Genomic DNA, 13,407 nt, shown 5'->3' with positions numbered 1-13,407 from the left:
ACACAAATTTACTATTACTCTTAAATCCAAACCTATTTACTATTAATTCACTACTGATCTCAAAAACAAAATTATTTGCTATTTATTTACTATTGTTCTCAAGTCCATACTTATTTACTGATAATTCACTTTTAATCTCACACCCAAAATTATTTGCTATTAATTTACAATTACTCTCAACTCAAAACCTATTTACTATTAATTCACTATTAACCTCAAACCTAAAAATTATTTGCTACTTATTTATTGTTATTTTTTATTCCATACTTATTTACTAATTATTCACTATTAATCTCAAACCCAAAATTATTTGCTATTAATTTACTATTACTCTCAACTCAAAACCTATTTACTATTAATTCACTATTAATCTCAAACCTAAAAATTATTTGCTACTTACTTATTGTTATTTTTTATTCCATACTTATTTACTAATAATTAACTATTAATCTCAAACCCAAAATTATTTGCTATTAATTTACTATTACTCTCAACTCAAAACCTATTTACTATTAATTCACTATTAATCTAAAACCCAAAATTATTTGCTATTAATTTACTATTTCTCTCAACACCAAGCTTATTTACTACTTGCATTTCTGCCCGGCTTTGATCAGGCCATTTGCACTGTTCATAACTTGCCCTACGTGTGAATACACATTATGTAAGATTTCAAATGTTTAGACAAAAATTTGTCTGGGTAATTTCGTAGAGACCGCAAAGGTCAATCTTTTAAAACTTTGACCCCAATTTTGACCACTTAACATTTATTATTTTGGACTCAAATCAAAAGACAAAGTTTTAGCCGTATCCAGGTTACCTACATCTAAAATTTTAAGTCTTTAGATTAAAAATTGGCGAAAGTAGTTGGTAGAATCTTCAAAGGTCTACTCTTTCAACTTTGAACTTTTCGCAGCCAAATTCTCGCCTCCAAAATGATTAAAATGCTTGCTGCATGTCTGAATACTCGTTATGTATAAATTTTAAATGTTTAGATACAAAATTGGCTGAGTAGTTTGCCAGACATCAAAAATGTAAAATCTTTTAAACTGTGACCCCTTGGCAGCTAAAATTTTTAACCCAAGCTTGCCCTATCTCTGAATACCCTTTATGTAAAATTTCAAATATTTAGACCAGAAATTGGCTTAGTAATTTGGTAGAGACACCAGATGTCAATTTTTTTAACTTTAACCCCACTTTTGACCACTTAACATTTATTTTGGGGGGCTCGAATCGAATTAAAAAGTTTGATCCATGTCCAAGTAACCTACATTTAAGATTTCAAGTGTTTAAACCCAGAATTGGCGGAGGACTGTCGTAAAGCTTCCAAAAGCCAAATTTCTGGCTGAAAACCTATTAAAAACATCTTCCGAAATCTCAATAGCCGTTATGTCAAATTTCGCGTTTCTAGACCAAAAATTGACAGAGTGATTTGGTAGGGAAATGTACACATACACACACACATTTCCATTTTTATAGATAGATAGATAGATAGATAGATAGATAGATAGATAGATAGATTAATTCAGCATTACTCGCAAACCCAAAAATGTTTGCTATTAATTTACTATTGTTCTCAAATCAAAACTTACTTACTAATAATTCACGATTAATTTCAACCTGAATATTATTTGCTATTTATTTACTATTTTCTCAACTCCAAACTTATTTACTATTAATTCACTATTAATCTCAAACCCAAAAAATATTTGCTATTAATTTACTATTTTTCAACTCCAAATTTATTTCTATTTAATTCACTATTAATCTTGAACTCAAATTGTTTGCGATTAATTTACAATTACTCTCAACTCAAAACCTATTTACTATTAATTCACTATTAATCTCAAACCCAAAATTATTTGCTATTAATTTACTATTGTTTTCAAATCCTAACTAATTTACTAATAATTCACTATTAATCTTAAACCCCAAATTATTTGCTACATATTTAATATTACTCTTAACTCCAAACTTAATTACTCTTAATTCACTATTAATCTCAAACCCAAAATTATTTCTATTAATTTACTATTGCTGTCAACACCAGCCTTATTAACTACTTGCATTTCTGCCTAAATTTACTTGACCTCTTTGTACTTTACATAACTTGTCCTATCTATGAATACTCTTTATGTAAAATTTCAAAGTTTGAGACCAGAAATTTGCTGAGTAATTTGGTAGAGGCCGCAGAGGTCCAATCTTTTTTAAGTTTGATCCCAATTTTGCATCCTTGACATTTATTGTTTCGGTCTCAAATATAATTAAAATGATTGACCCATGTTCAAGTAACCTGCATCTAAAATTTCAAGTGGTTTGACCAAAAATTGGCGGAGGAGTTTGGTAGAGTCTGAAATAGTCAACTCTGTAAACTTGCCAGAGAAAGTATCGCTCCAAACTGATTAAATAGCTTGCTGAGTGTCTGAATACCCTTTATGTAAACTTTTAAATTGGTTTAATTGTTTGCTAGAGGCTATAAAGGTAAAATCTTTGGAACTTTGACAACTTAGAAGCCAAATTTTCAGCAAATGAACGATAAAAAAGCTTGTCCTATGTCTTAATGTAAAATTTCAAATGTTTAGACCAAAAATTGGCTGAGTCATTTTCTGGAAACTGCAAAGATAAATTATTTTAAAACTTTGACTCTAATTATGACCCCTTAATGTTTATTATTTGGAGTTCAAATAAAATTATAAAGTTAGATCCATGTCCACGCAATCTCTATCTAAAATTTCAAGTGTTTAGACCCAAAATTACCAGAGGAGTTTGGTAGAATTCTCAAAAGTAAAATCGTTGAACTTTGATCCCTTCTCGGCAAAATTTCTGGCCGAAAACCGATTAAAATAATTTTCCCAAATTTCAATACCCTTTATGTCAAATCTCGAGTCTCTGGGCTGAAAATTGACAGTTATTTGGTAGGAAATGTACACAGACACACAGACAGACATTTTCACTTTTATAGATAAGAAATTAAGACGGGAGTATTTAGGAGAAATATGGAGGAAACCTTTTGTTTGCTTAATAGTATTAGTAGATTGGCAAATGAGAGCATATTCAATTAAACGACGTGTTTATTTATTGTGTATGTTTTAGGAGAGTCGCATTATTAAAGTCAAATTGGTGATGATTCTCCGTAATGTGAGAGAAAATAATATTAAGTGTATTATTATTTTTCACATCTCTTTTATGTTCATACTAGCATTTGGGCCCGGCGTTGCCCGGGTGTTTGGAGGTGTATGCTGAGCAAAAAAAGGGGGTAAGTTTTTTTAACTTTGGCCCCTATTATGATCCCTTAACATTTATTGTTTTGGACTCAAATCAAATTATTAAGTTAGATCTATGTCCAATTACCTATATCTAAATTTTCAAGTGTTTAGACCCAAAATTGTCGGAGGAGTTTGGTAGAGTTCTCAAAGGTCAAATCGTTGAATTGTGACCCCTTAACAGCCAAATTTCTGGCCAAAAATCGATTACATCGATTTTCCCAAATCTCAGTACCCTGTATATCAAATTTCGAGTCTGTTGACTAAAAATTGAGAGAGTTATTGCGTAGGGAAATGTACACCGACACACAGACACATTCACTTTTATAGATATACTAGCATTTCAACCCGGCGTTTTCCTGGTGTTGGGATGTGTATGTTGAGCAAAAAAAAAAAAAGTGGTAGTAGGAAGGCAGGCTCGAACCCGTACCGCAAAGGAGAAAAACGTTTATGCTGTTTCGACCACCGCCAAACCGGAAGCGACATTTTTTAAAATTAAGGCTAGACAATATAACTTTAAAAAATATCGGCGAAAAAAGTGACCCCCCTGTAGAAAAGTGCCTAGTTGAAGGGGAAGATATTAATCTTTTTAGCCAATTTTTCGATATTTGTCGTATGAAAGGTCGAATTTTAAAACGATACTGATCTTGGTAAAATCCGTCACCTCTATTGAAAGTTTAAGGCAGACATGCAAACAGACATACATACATACATTTATATATTAGTAACTCAAAATTTTAGATCCAAACTGATGAAAAATCTTGCCCTATCTCTGAATACCCTTTATGTAAAATTTCAAATATTTAGACCAGAAATTGCCTGAGTAATTTAGAAGAGATCGCAGAGGTCATTTTTTTTAACTTTGACCCCTATTATGACCCCTTAACATTTATTGTTTTGGGTCAAATCAAGTTTTTAAGTTAGATCCATGTCCAAGGAACCTATATCTAAAATTTCAAGTGCGTAGACCCAAAATTGTCGGAGGAGTTTTATAGAGTTCTCAAAGGTCAAATCGTTGAACTTTGACCCCTTAATCGCCAAATTTCTGGCCAAAAACCGATCACATCGATAGATATATAGATAATCTCTTATTAAGATCGCAATGCGTTTCTCCTATGCATATTTTGCCGCAATCAAGACAAGGTATGGAGTATACTCCTGTTTTGTTTTTATAATAGTATTTGTGTTAGATACAGATTTACGAGTTAGATCTCTAATTGTCGAGGAGGGTTTTTGTGATATTTGGATGGCGATTTTGTTTAGATTTTTGTAAATGACGCTGTTATTATTGTTAGTAGGCAAGGATTAATTTTCTGCTATGTGTTTGGTTATGTTGGGGGGGGGGCTGTCTTGATTCCGGTTATAGGAAATTTTTAGTCTTTCTTTTTGCAGTTAGCAAAAAATATTGAAGTTATTGCAAATTTTTAAAGGTGTGTTCTTTGTATTCATATTCTTTTTTTCTTTTTTTTATTGCATTTTCACCCGAAACAAGACACATTGCCACTTTGTTGTAGGGGCAACTATCGGGGGCATAAGCATCAGGGGTACTGTGTAGGGAGTTAGGCAGCAAGATGTCGGGTCACGTTGCACTTGAACTTCTGCATGTCAGTAAAGTCGGGGAAGCAGGGACCCGGAAGGGAATTCCAAAGTCTAGCTGTTCTGGGGAAGAAACTACTGGTGTAGAAGGCTCTCTTGCATCTAGGGATCTCTACTGTAAAGGGGTGGGATTTAGCTGCTTGTCGGGCTTGTCGGAGGTATTTATGTCGAGGGGGGCACAAGTGCTTTCAGTTCGTCAGAGCATTCACCGTTAAAGTACTTGTAGAACAGGCAGAGGAATGCAACACTTCGTCGATGTGACAGAGGCTGAAACTTAACTGACAGTTCAGGACCTATCAGATTAGTGACTCTCTTTTGAATCTTATCTAGGAGCGAGAGACCAGTGGCAGATGCACCAGCCCAAATATGGCAACAATACTCCATACATGGGCGAATGGTGGCCTTATAGAGGTATAGGATACTTTTAGGCGTTAATAGATTTCTAGCACGGTAGAGAGAACCCACCTTCTTCGCAGTGGTCCTGGCAATGTTCTCAATATAATTGTTCCAATCATGTTTCCTGTGAACATTTATATATTCCTTGCTTCATTTATATATTCCTTGCTGCAAATTCTTGGGACTCTGGCGTAAAACCCAAATATAATACATCTTATTACTTTATCATTGTGATGTAAGGAAAAGTGTATGCAATCATTTTTATTAATTATTTTGTGATGAACCTTAAAACATAGTTGGTTATTATTATTTATTAGGTGGATGTCTAGAAAAGATATTGAATTATTTTCTTTTTCATAAGAGTATGTTATGGTAGGTCCAATTGTATTTAGTTTGTTAGTAATGTTGTCTATCTTTGATGATTTGGGGAGGAAAATTAAAATGTCGTCTATGTATCTATAATAAGACGTGCCCTTGAGTAATTTGTATTTTAAGGGTCCAATTTCTATGAATTCCCAAAATAAGCATGTCAAAATACTGCTAAAGGAGTTACCCATGGGTAATCTAAACTTCTTTTTTCAATAGAGTCCGTCAAATGTGAAATACGTCATATCAACACATAAACTTATAATGTTGATTAGACTATCAGTTGAGAAAGGTAAATTGATTTTTATTTTGTTCAAATGTTTTACGTTAAGGCATTTCTTAGTGGAAATATTAGTATATGGGGATTCAATATCGAGGCTATTTATAGTTTTACGTTTCAGATTAAGGTTTTTATTTTATTAAGTAATTCGCGGGAGTTTTTACATGGGAATTGCGAATGGTGCCTAACAATGGAGTTAATAGTTTAGCAATAGCTAGTGCTATTTAATGTATAACACTGCCAATGCCCGAAATAACTGGGCAAATTGGAGTGTTATTTTTGTGTGTCTTAGGTAGCCCATGTAGGTTCGGGATTATGGGATGGTGGACCAAGTTTTATTATTGTTTATTAATTTCATATATGTTGTGTTAAACTTATAAATTTCGGTGTTTATTATCTCTGAATTAGTTTCTTCATATCTATTTTATCTTGCAGGAGTTGAAATATTTTATCTTTGTATTCTGTCATTTCTATAATCACAATACCTCCACCTTTGTCTGCAGGTGAGATAATGATCCTATGCTTGTTAGCTAAGTGTAATAATGCATTTATATATTTTTTGGTATGTCCTGAGTATGACGTAAAACTACATCCGACAACGAGGCCCGTTAGTCGTTGCAGTGCTGGGTAACCCTTGGGCAATATGTAGTACCCATTAGCCCTCCTATTTAGGGTTACAAAAATCCAAGCCTGGTCAACGATGCTCTTGGCGGATGAGGAAGGAATCCCAACGGCTTGTGCAGCGGATGAACCAGTACCGCAGTGCCGACGCGGTCAACAAGGGTGATGTACAACTCGACTCGGGTCTGCCTCAGCCATCGGATGCGGCTGATTGCATGTGTGCAGACTGTCCTGTCCCGTCCTTGCCTGTTGTACTTTTGCTTTCAGCGGAGAGGATGTTAGCAGTACTGGGCAATCTGCTTATTCCTACTTTGCCTAGGTTGGGAGAGAATTCGTGTCATCGTCGAAATCGGCGGACTGCCAGAGAGAGAGAGAGAGAGAGAGAGAGAGAGAGAGAGAGAGCGAGGGAGATCGTTTTGGTAAGATTATATCCATATTTGGTTGGTGGTCATCGATATTATACCCTGAATGAAACCTTTCATAAAGTCGGTGTTATTTTGTTTCATTTTGCATCCATCATAAACTGTATATCTATACATCTATAAAAGTGAACGAGTCTGTGTGTCTGTGTGTCTGTGTGTGTACATTTCCCTACGCAATAACTATATCAATTTTAAGTCTACAGACTCGAAATTTGATATACAGGGTAGTGAGATTTTGGAAAATCTTTGTGATCAGTTTTCAGCCAGAAATTTGGCTGTTTAGGGGTCAAATTTCAACGATTTGACCTTTGAGAACTCTACCAAACTCCTCCGCTAATTTTAGGTCTAAACACTTAACATTTTAGATATAGGTTGCTTGGACATGGATCTAACTTAATAACTTGATTTGAGTCCAAATCAATAAATTTTAAGTGGTCATAAAAGGGATCAAAGTTTAAAAGATTTACTGCTTTTTTTTTTTTTTTGCTCAACATACACCTCCAAACACCCGGGCAACGCCGGGTTGGAATACTAATATATATATATATATATATATATATATATATATATATATATATATATATATATATATGCAAGCACAGTATTATTTGAATATATGGTTAAGTATTAGTTTTACTAATTTAGAACTGCTTTAAAGCTTCACCGCTCACACATTTTGCAGCCAAGTTTCAAACAATTTTTACAGTTCATAGGTCACCTTCTTAGCTATATTTTGAAATAAAAATTTTCAATTTTCTTTCATGAAAACCAAAGTTATAATAAAATTACTGGTGTTCGAAAGTCCTCAGAATTAGTGATGAAAGGAGAAAGTTTCTTCTGATTGGCTGTTCGTTATTATAGCAACTTTTTCAACATTGACGTTTTAGAGACGATTTCTTCTAATTGACTGTTGGTTACAATAGCAACTTTTTCGTCATCACATGTTAATTCTGTTCCTCTTGTGGTGTGACCGCCTCTGGGAGCGGTGGAGCTCCCCATTGGGGGAGATTGAGACCCCCGAAACACTGAGTAAGGCCGAACAACTATGCTGGTATTACCTGTTAACATTATTGGGTGCCCGGGCAGCAGCGGGTAACCTAGCTGAAAGGATGAATTTATTGTGTTTTTGTAAAACAGACATATACTTTTATTGGTTGGGAAAAAATGACAAGGGATGTTATTTGAAAGCTAGAACCAGATATAATTTAGTTCTTGGCCTGGCGAACCCCAACTCAAAGACGTCTGGCTTTTGAGTACGAGGTCAGCCCGGGGGTAAAACTGTCAATCCCTATAGGCGTGTAAATGGAATTGAGTTGTGATCACAGATTCTCAGGTTGTGCAAGGCATCGGGACTTCCCCGGAATGATGTTCTGATCGATGATTGGTCAAACAGCTTACTCCAACCAACCCTTTCCCCGAAATATAAGCAAATCCCCGCGCCAAACATCTCAGATTGGAGCCGAATATCGAGGGAAGTAAACACTACCCAAAGAGACGCCATCCCTCGACCGCCGCCACCGTAGAGAACGGAGAACAAGGTTCAGGAGTATTTGTTTTTGTTTTGCTTTGTTTTTTGTTTGTTTGTTTGTTTGTTTTGTAATGAAATCGAACTAAACAATTATAAATATGTAACACACTTTGTAAATTTCGTGAATTAATTGAGTAAATTAGAAACATTTGAGTTTGTCTTCTTTTAGCTTGCATGAGAAGCTAATTATTGTCAGCGGGCGCCGGCATATCAACCCAATAACGAGGGCTGCTGCGCGGAAGAATCTTGTAAAGAACTCTCGGAAGGAAGACGATCACAGCTATTGTGACTTCGACGGGGTCAGAGGTCACAACTGGTTACTGCGACCGGATCTGATCCTGAAAAAAAGGGGTACGACGAAGGAAAAAACAAATAAATATTTTATAGAGAGAGAGAGACTGAAAACTAAGGGAAAAATAGCGTGGAAGAAAGAGACCAAAAACAAAACACGGCATAAACAAACAAAAAAAAACACTCCTGAACCTTATTCTCTGTTCTCTACGGCGGCGCCGTTCAGGGGGCTGGCGTCTCTTTGGGTAGTGTTTACTTCTCTCGAGATTCGGCTTCATACCCTCCAAAATATTCCAGCAAAAATCTAACAGCCAGTCTCTCTTCAGAATGTGCTGCGGTCATTGCGGAGAGAAACCACTATTCCCATTGATTCCAGCTTTTAAGATGTACCGAGCCAAAAGCCGCCTTCAGGACTGCTAGCAGCCACTGGAAAAGAGTAATAAAGAACGCGAGAGAGTTGTATGCTCAGTTCGTTAAGTCCAAAGTAGCTGAGCAGCGGCTTGGTTCACACAAATGTTGGCAAATAGAAACCAGAGTCGTGAATAGACCTGACGTAATCTCGTCAGCATCGGGCAAAGCCAAACTCTTTGCCAAGAACTTTGCAGCTAATTCTACCCTATGCGATCAGGGCCGTCAACACCCTGTATTTCCTACTGTGTCTGAAATACGCTACGTTATATACAAATATCTGTGCGTGATGTTGCCAAGCTAATCAAAAACCTCAATTACAATAAAGCAACTGACCCTGACGGCATTCCTATTACCGTGCTCAAAAATCTTCAATCAGAACTAGCATCCATACTTAGAAAGCTGTTTAAGGAGAATTGCTTCCCAACACCATGGAAAACGTCATCCGTGTCCCGTATTTAAAGATTCATGTGATCGTTCATCTCCCTTTCAATACAGACCAATCAGTTTCTTGTGAGTCATGAGTAAGTTTCTGGAATACACAAAAAACTGGGCCAAGAGTAAAAGAAAGAAGAAATCGATTTTTCAATATTTTTCCATGAATTTTTGTTAATTTTAACTGAAAATTTCTATTTTGCGGATCATTATTATTATAGCATATAATAATAAGTGAAAAAATTAATCCTAAAATGATAAAACCCTATCTTGGCGAGAATATAACAAACCAAATTGCAGGATTACGGCAGTCCAAAATGACTTACAAGCAGATTTTTGATAATGTGAAAACATCTCTTTCTGTAGTGAAGCAAATTGTTCAAAGGTTCGGAGTAGAATGCTTGGTAATCAGGAAAACTGGATCTGGTCGTCCTAGAGCATCAACGTTGAAGGACGACTACAGGCTTAAATTAACTGTTTTGAAGGATCGAAAGAAAATTTATGCTGACCATAGCAAACAATTCAAAACAGGGGCTGGAAATTCTCTTTCTAGATATTCAATATCTAGACGAATGAAAGAAATGGGATTTTCCTCTAAAATGTGTGCAAAGAAACCATTTTTATCTAACAAGAACATCGCGTGTTATGGCAAGAAAGATCCAGACTGGTTCAGGAATGTTTTCTGGTTAGATGAATCAAGATTTTGTCTTGTTAGTGATGCTCCCGACGCTCCCGAACGATGAAATCGAAGAACTTGAGAAAGACTTTTGCCAAGCTGCATAAAAACGAGAGTTAAACACGGGAATGGAATCGTAATTGTATGGGGAACTTTTACTGCAGCAGGAGTTGGGGAACTTATTAGATGTGAGGAGTCAATCAATGCAAAGGAATGCTTTTGAATATTAGAAACAGGACTGTTACCAAATATCCAGAGGCTTGGAATATCCCAGAACATTATTTTTCAACATGATAATGCACCTGCCCACACTGCTAAAGTCACAAAAAATGATTTTCTGATAATTCAATTGATGTGATGTTTTGGCCAGATCAAAGGCCCGATTTAAACCCAATCGAGAATATTTGATGTTGCATCCCTCTGCCTGTTCTACAAATACTTTAATGGTGAATGCTCTGACGAACTGCAAACACTTGTACCTCCCCGACGTAACTACCCCCGACAAACCCGACAAGCTACTAAGTCTCATCCTTTTACAGTGGAGATCCCTAGGTGCAAGAAAGCCTTTTACTCCAATAGTTTCTTCCCCGGAACTGCGGGTCTTTGGAACTCCCTTCCGGGATTCTGCTTTCCCAACTGCACTGATATGCAGAAGTTCAAGTGTAATGTTAACAAACATCTTTCTACTCTTCTCCCTTCATAATGACCCCGCTAATTAATTCCCTAATAGTAGCCCCTTGCTTCAAAGTGGCACTGTGCCTTGTTTGGGGTGAAAATTGAATAATAAAAAAAAAATATCTCGTGCATTGGCTGGAAGAATTTTTCATACAATGACAAACTGTGAGAAGCTGTGCAAAGCGAATGGAATAGCATCTCCTCTTCACAGTGTTCCACTTTGGTTGAGAGCATGTCTAAAAGGATGGATCTTTTAAAGAAATCAAAAAGGCATGCGATTCCACACTAAGCATTTATTAAAGTAAATGTCTTGTTCTGTGTTATAAGTCTCATTTAAGTTTCTTTAATCAATGGTTCTTTGTTCAATATAGCCTTTAGTGCAATAAAATGTATACAATTTGTTTGACCCATTTTTTTTTCTCACGAGTGTATGTATTAATCAGAGAAGTAGTCAACCACCTCAGCAAAAATAGCCTTCTTAGTGACACACAATATGGTTTCCGTTCTGCTAGATCTACAACAGATGTGCTAACAGTTATATTTTATAGGATTAGCGAATCTCTCGACGGAAGCTTCCTTTCCAGGGGAATTGCCCTTGACATATCAAAGACATAAAGATCTACTCCACAAAATCTCTAGCAACAGTATATTAAATCATTTCTCTCTGATAGGTTAATAAGATTAGTGGTTGAAGCTCTCAGTATTAACCCTGGGGTTCCTCGGGTATCCATTCTGGGCCCCACTCTCTTCCTGATCTACATCAATGATCTCCCAAATCACATCCTGGGATCATCGATAGACATTTATGCTGACGACACTACTATCTATGGCAGAGCATGAAAGGCCGTAAATGACAAAGTTCTCTCTGATTCTCTCTCCTCTGATCTTGATCACGCGGTGCAATGGAAAAGGATGTGGCTGCTTAATTTTAACGAATCTAATACCAAGCTTCTATGTTTACATCATCAATGCTCTGATCCCCGTCTGGCATCAGTTGAAATGAATGGTTCTCGTCTTGAGGAGGCTGCATGTTTTGACAAGCTTTTACGTCTGACCTTTACTCCTGATCTGAGATGGAACACGTGCATCAAATCCGTTTCCAAAGCTACTGAAAAAATGGTGGGATCGTTCTACTGCTACAGTCGATATCTCATTGCTGATGAAATTCTCTACCTGTATAAGAACCAAGTACGTCCAAGGATGGGGTGCTGTTGCCACATCTGAGCAGGGGCTGCTAGAAGAGTTTATCCTGCCTTGACAGAATTCAAAATAAATTTCGTACCCTAGTGGAGGATGTCCTTTTCTCTTTACTACAACCTCTTTCCCACAGAAGAGACGTTGCGAGCCTGTCTCTGCTTTATCGATATTTTCAGGCAAGTGCTCATCTGAGCTTCAATCTATGGTCCCCCCCCCCGCACTGGCCAAACTTTCACGAAAAACACTCGTCTAGCTGAAACCACTATCAATAATTTCCCCCATTTTTTATTTGTGCCTAAAACTAAACGTAGATTTCATAAACGTTTTTCTTAGAACTGCACGCCTGTGGAACTCTGTCATGTTTCCTGCTTTCCAACTGACTACAATATGGTCATTTTCAAGTCCAAGTTCTTGATGAACCATCTCCTTGAGTAATTTAATTTTGCAAATTTCCACTACTAACGATTACTATGACATTTTCCCATTGACTACTATACACTCATAAACCCGTATCCTCGAGTGGCCTCTGAGCCTTGATAAGTATTGACTCCTTCACATAAAACTATGATGTTTGAATTTTATTATATTTCTATTTATAAAAGAACACTATTAGACAGTTTTAAGGAATTAAATAACGTATTTAAATATTTTTCAATTTATACTATTTAAAAAGTATTTTCAAACAAAAAAAAATCCAATTGTAACGGGGCGCGGGAGCGCGTATTGCGGCTAGATGCTAATATCGAGCCGTGTGCGAAATGACATCACGATAAGACAAAGACTATAAAAAAGAGAGAGATCACGTTAGAGACATGGGTGACGTCACAGCCGTAACAAGAAGTCGCGCGTGGCGGGAGAATGAGAAATAAAGGTATTTTAATAGAACCGGAAATAGGGATTGAAGTTCTTCATTCTTTCCTATTCTTTGTGGGTTCCGGGTGTTTACATGTTAATGGGTTCGTAAACGTGTACAGCGTTACACAATAATAACATACTAGTCAGACCTGTGGAAATTCCACAGCGGACGCTTTCGGATGTACTATATTAGTGTTGGCATTTTGTGGATGTTCAGTGTAAATAGAGACGTCCTGATATTATTGTAACTCTTTTGTTAAAACTGCAAAAGTATTTATCTAAGCTAACAGAGACGCTCGGCGTAGCCCGGTCGTAAAATACGCTTAAATATGATATTTTAATGCATGAACATTTCACATACATACTCTATATATGGAGGCAACTTTCTATCGATTCTT

This window comes from Euprymna scolopes, chromosome 6, assembly GCF_053919585.1.
Source record: "Euprymna scolopes isolate OS-2025 chromosome 6, ASM5391958v1, whole genome shotgun sequence".
NCBI classification, from domain to species: Eukaryota; Metazoa; Mollusca; class Cephalopoda; order Sepiida; family Sepiolidae; genus Euprymna; species Euprymna scolopes.
The sequence above is the reverse complement of the archived record's forward strand: the minus strand, read 5'-3'. Positions refer to the sequence as shown.